Source organism: Gallus gallus, chromosome 19, assembly GCF_016699485.2.
Source record: "Gallus gallus isolate bGalGal1 chromosome 19, bGalGal1.mat.broiler.GRCg7b, whole genome shotgun sequence".
In the NCBI taxonomy this organism is placed as follows: Eukaryota; Metazoa; Chordata; class Aves; order Galliformes; family Phasianidae; genus Gallus; species Gallus gallus.
In genome coordinates this window covers 9,450,750-9,456,862 of record NC_052550.1, presented here as the reverse complement: position 1 = coordinate 9,456,862, position 6,113 = coordinate 9,450,750, and positions in this window count along the sequence as shown.

Genomic DNA, 6,113 nt, shown 5'->3' with positions numbered 1-6,113 from the left:
GCCGCTGCGGTGCCTTCCTCGGAGCGGCGGCCCACGGGTAAGGCGCTGCTGGGCGGGAGGGACGGGGCGGCTCGTGTGCTGGGACGGAGAGGGAGGGCGGGGGGGGGCTCGGGCTGAGGGGAGCGAGGCCGCTCGGCAAAGCGGGGGACGTTGAAAAGGAGCGGCTGCGCGCGGTTCGAGCTCAGACACCGCCGGGCCGCCCCGTTCCCCGCTCGGCTCTGCGCGGCGCTGCCCACGTGCGGCCGCCGTGACCGCCCCCAGCGGCGGAGCCGCGCCTCAGGCCGGGCCGTCCCGCACGGCGGCTTTGGAGCCGTGCCGAGGGGTTCTCCCCTTTGAAAAGCTGTTATTTTATTACGGGCGGAATCGATGAGGTCTCTGGAGACGCCTGATGGATCGCTTCCTTCTGGAGTGCTTCCTGCCTGCGGGCCGGAGCGAAGGGCTCTGCGTTGGTGCAGATGGAGCCCGGCTTTTGTCTTTGGCGGTGGAAGCCTTATTGATGGTTGTTCTTTTCCTATGAAGGTAAAAGTGAAGTTTACATCTGTTTTCCTTTGCTGCCGGGACACACGAGCATCGCTCCCTGTGGTGGTGCCGTCGCTTTGCAGGGGCAGCTGAGCAGCACATTGAGCTCCACAGCTCTGTGCTGCGTTGTCTCCCTCGGGATGCAGGAACAGCAGCGCTGCAAAGCGCGAGCAGAAGTTGGTGCCCCGTTGGGCAAAGGGCAGGAGTGTGCCTGGGGCTGCTGTGACAGGGACGGCCCCGTGCCGGGCTCTGCTCTGGTCGTGCTGTAGGTCTGGCTGGCCCCCGTCGGCTCTGTTTCTTTGAGTATTTGGGGTGGAAGATACAGAAGTTGAATCCCCTGCAGTGCTCCTGGCCTGGGGGCCCTCTCGGTTTCCCCCTGGGAGCGACACCAGATGTGCTGTGCGGCCGTGGTGGCTGTGTGAGGCCATCTGTCCTTCTGACTTCTGAGATCAGTGGCAGTGCCATCCCCTAGCGTAAGCATGGGTGAAAGAGTTACTTCCTCTTTGCCTTCTGAATTGCCTGAGCGCATCCCTGGATAATCCATCTTCCTGATGCCGCCTGAGGTGGGTAATGGTCCCTGCTTTGCCCTGTCTCTGCTGTGAGCAGTTCATGGACTTCTGTCCCCGGTCTCTGTTCCAAGATGAGACACCTGCAGTCCCTTCAGCTCCTCAGGTGGATGTTGGGTGGTTCCCTGCTGTGCACCCCGTGCTCATCCTAACCCCATGTTGGCCTTTTGCAATGGGACACTGCAGGTCTTCCTTCCTCTGCTGTATCCGGAACAGAACAGCTGCTGAGTGTCAGATGTGCGTTGTTGTGCCTAAAAACATGGTTGGAGGCAACGATAGCAGCCCTGGTTCCCTCTAAAGCCACATCAATGGGTGACATTTGTGGTGGTTTTTTGTTTGTTTGTTTGTTTTTTTCCCATCAGAACTCCCTGGTTTGGATTCAAGGATGCTGAAGTGATGTTTGATGCTGTTTAAAGTGGGGAAACCAGCACTGTCAAAGTAATTTGTGGATTTGGTTTTTTTTTCCATGCGTTGTCTGCATCTACAGTGTGTCTGAGTGCACCTTTCTGGCACCCTGCAAACACTCCTTCAGCAGCGGTTGCAGAAAGCGTGATGTTGGGAGGCCGATGGTGCTGTGTTACCGTGCACAGAGCTGCAAGACCCTCAGACCTCGCCCAGGGCTCGGCTCTCACCCCCTCCTCGAGGTGCTCGTGTTGCTGGCACGGTTGTTTCCCGGAGCGGGACGGAGGGCTTCGGCTGCCTCACGTTCATACTGGGGTTCCTTTATGGCACTGCCGGAGGCCCCGCGGCGGGCGGAGCTCGAGGCCGTCCCGCCATGCGGGCGCTGCTCGCGGTGCGCTCCGCGCTCACTTCAGCCCGGGCCGTCCGTGGCGGTGCTGCAGCAGATGGCACTCGAGCTCCAGCCGAGGGGTCCCCGCGCGGGGCGGTGCGGAGCTGTGAGCGCAGCCGGCAGCCCTTCATTTACATGCTCGGAATGTTCCCTTCCGCTCGCAGGTGCAGATCGTATCTCCGCTCGCGCAGATTTGTCCTTACGCGGTGCCCGGACTCGAGGTGAAAAAGCGCTGCTTCTCACTTTGCAGAGTCTGTTCCAATTTAACTGGCTCTATTGTATTTATTTTTGTTAGTGGCATATCTTCCCAAACTGTGTGAAACCAAGCTTTTAGTTGCACAGATCAAGCAATTATTTTTTGTGTGCAAACGGAGGCTCGGAGTTCACCGGTGTGAGTGCAGAGGAGCAGAGGGAGTGACGGAGCCGTGCTGCCTCGTCCCAGCTGCTGCCTCAGCCCAGGATCTAAATGCACTTTGCAGATTTACTGTAACAGTGGTCACTTTTGTATTTGGAAGTGTATCTTGGCACCTGCTAAAAATATCGAGAGCCCGAGGCCCTCTTGTTTTCCTTCCAACGGCAGCCAGCGCTGTGTACCTCCTATAGGACAGCTGCCTGTGCTCAGGGGCGGGCTGAGTCTATACGGGCTTGCAAAAGCAGAAGTCCTTGCACAGGTGAGTCAGGAACCGAGGCCCCGTGGTGCTGCTCATGCAGGCACTCACATCCGTGTGCATTTGACGACTCTTTTTGTCTCCCGTGGTGTCTTGTGCTGCTCCAATCCCTACAAGCACTGGGTTTTCTTCCCTTAGTTGCCTTTCCTTGCTATAAGCTTAATACCAGCAGGGCAGTTGCTTTCCCACTGGTGCTCGGGAAGCCCCCAGGCTGGGGCTGCATTCCCAGAGCCCCCCGAGGCACACAGCCTTAGCCCTGACCCAGGGCAGTACTCGCTGTGCTGGTGGGTGTCCTGACCCCCATCCTTGTGTGTCTGGGCTCCCCCGTATTGAAATGGGGGGAAAAAATGCTCCTCCTGAGTGCTGTGGCCCTGTGAGCCCCCAGCAGCAGCTGTGGGAAGGACGCAGGCAGACCCACGGGTTCCCATCAGCGGCCGGGTTGACCTCCTGGTCGGCGCTGGTGCCCTGGGCTGGTGAAGTGCCCGCTCTCCTCCACTCACCTGACTTCAGTGTAATAGAAGGGCTAAGTGCTTATTACCTTTTTGTAGCTTTTTCCAGTTGCCAATCAGACGTGTCTGGTTTGGGGGTTTATTTGTTTCCCCGTGGCTGTGACTGTGCGGGATGCTCCATCTCGCTGTAATTACGGTTCCATCATTGTCTTGGCATGAAAACATCTGCTGTCTCTCTGCGATCTCCACTTCTCCTATTTCTTTTGAGAATTTCATGGATCGTGATGACCTTCTGTTTTCCATAACATCTCATGGATCTCAGTGTACACAGCTGTTCTCTTGCTTTCCCCTGTCTCTCCATCCATCCCTTTTTTTCTATCAGCATCTCCAATGCACTCAACATTTCAGCTCATCTGCTTATCAAATCAATATCTCGCCTGCCACCTCCTCCGCGTCGCGGCCGCTGTAAACACGGCGCCTTTGCACCCATGTTCCTGGGCAGCTTTCCTCTCTCAGCACGATTTGTCTTCCAGCTCACGTCTGAAGTCTTTGTTCCTCTCATTTAACATTTTTAAGTTAATTTTCTCAGCCTTTCTGCGTTGATTACATTGCGCTCTCTGGCTGTGTGGTTTGAGGTGAGGTCGCTGTGCTGATGGTGAGGAGCTGCTGCTGGAGACAGAGGAGTGGGGCCGCCCGTGGGGCTCAGCCATGGGCAGAGGGGATGGAGAAATGTGGGTTTGTGTTCTACCTCTGTGTGACCTTGGTTCAATAGCACGAGGATGATGAACAGAGATACTTCAGTTTTTATTCCATTCTGGCACCTTTTATTGCTAGGACCTTACCGCTATGCCTATTCTCTTAAAAAATAATAATAAAAAATTCAGCCCTATAACTGCTGCAGAAGAACTAATAAAACTTCCGGGTATGACAGGACCTTAAATCTTAAATCTCTTTGCTTTGTTCCCTGTGTGCTGAGTGAACCTCCCAGCCCTCTGCCCGCACCCACTCCCCCCCTTGGCCCCATGTGGTGGCTGCTGGTGGGACCCGGCTGTGCCCACTCACAGCAAAACAACTGAGAAATGGAAGGTTTGGGTTTTTTGTGTTACTTGCCCTCATCCCATGGTCTGTCTGCGTCTGAGCTGGGAATGTTGTATTCTTGAAAGACTTTGCAGAAGTTTGGCACCTGGAATGTGTGACTGAGGAACGGCTATTTATATGTTGACAGAGGAGAGGGCAGAGAGCAGAAAGGAGGTGGGGATCAGTGAATCATGCAATAACTTCTTAGGTGGACGGAAATAACACCGTGCATATATCATCACTTTTTCCCCTTTCAGAAGTATAGCTGCTTACGCAGGGATGGCTTGGGCACTTTTTCATACAGATATGCATTATATGTGGGTACTTATATATAAATAAGGCTGTAAAACCATACATTAAGGGACCTGTTCATCCACAAAGAGTTATGTGGTTGTCAGAATGTGTAATGGCTTCCTGATTCGGGACACAAACGGCTCCAATGGAGACGCAAAGCTGCGCATGGCCACAAGTACAGCACTCTGTGTCCTTGCCCAGGCAAAGCTGCCGGCTGTGCTGCCTGGAAAACCCCGAAGCTGCTGGCAGGGAAGTGTGTGCTGGGAGCACTGTGCCCTGAGGGCTGTGCCACGTCTCTCAGCTGCTCTGTGCCTGAGCTGATGCTTCTGCCTCCGGATCAAAGCACAGCAGTGCCTGGCCCCGGAATGGGGGCTTGGGTGTTGGGCCAAGTGTTGCTCTGGGATGGACGAAGGCAGAGCAAAACAAATGGAAATCAAATAGGGGATAAACATTATCGGAAATAATCTCCGTCGCTTAATGTGCCCCGGTGACTTCGGAATAATTGGCCATTTCCTGGCCGTGTCCAGATGCGCCGAACAATGTTCTCCCTGTTTCCTTTCTGCACACTTGCGATCTCTCAGTGACCTGGTTGGCCACTTCTCCCTCCCCCTTTGCCTCTTAATTCCCCCTCAATTTTCTCCTGGAGTTTGTATTTTCCCCCCCAACAATGTCTCAGAGGAATCACAAATGTGTAATGTGTGTCCCGACGCTTGTATTTTAATAGCGTGAAGCAAACCACATCAGCACAGGCAATTTCACATTCAACACATTATTGCTATTTAAAGTGCAGAGGTATAAAAATGATTGGCAATCCCACTCTGCCAGCAATCGCGGGCTGCTGCAGGCTGCCAGATTGTGATTTTTTCATAGAGCAGCTCCATGCAGTCATTCCCTCACCTTTGACTTGCAGATTTCCCAGCGTTGAAATAGCAAAATCATTTTTGGTTGCAACAGACGCGTTGCTTGCTGCTGAAAAGAAGTAGTTATAATTAAACATGCATGTGCAAATACGTACTCACATACATACATATAGTGTGGGGTTGCTGGTCGGTTTTTCCAGCTGACTTACCCTTTGCATTTCCCCTCTTTGCAGCCATAGGAGGAGGTGAGCAAAAAGGGGTGAGAAGTAATTGGGAGAAGTGTTTGAAACTTCCGTGCAATTCAGGAAAGGAAAAGACTTTCAGTGGGAGGGAGCTTTGGTAGCTGTTACTGCCCATCTCCTGCTCCCGGCAGCGGGGTGCTCACAGCGGGGCTGGAACTGCGCCCGTGTTCAACAGCCAGGCTGAGCCGTGGGAATAAACAGTGCCAGTCTCCAAAAGTTTTGGAAAATAATAAATTAAAATGTACTGACTGTCCTGAACGTGTTCTTGCTGGTGGACGTTCGGCTGGTGAGAGGCTAACGCTGTGTGAAGAGCAATGCATCACTGGAGCAGTGCTGCTCTGATGATGCATTACACCAATACATCATGAGGGCAACAGCGCCATAATGATGTATGGCTCTGAAAGGGCCCAGTGAGAGCGGGTCCAGCAGGCTTCGTCCATTCCACCCCAGGATCACCCAGAAGCTCACGTTTTATTTCCTTTTGGTGGAAGAGCATCCCCGTTGGAAGCAGTGTGAGGTGTAGCTTCAGGATCCTGGTGGGCCCACGGACATTGATCCCAAGTGATGCGAAGATGTCGATTTGGAGACATGGAGCTGAAGTGCTCTCGGGTGCCAGGTGAACAAACGTCCCCCCCGGAGCACTGCCAG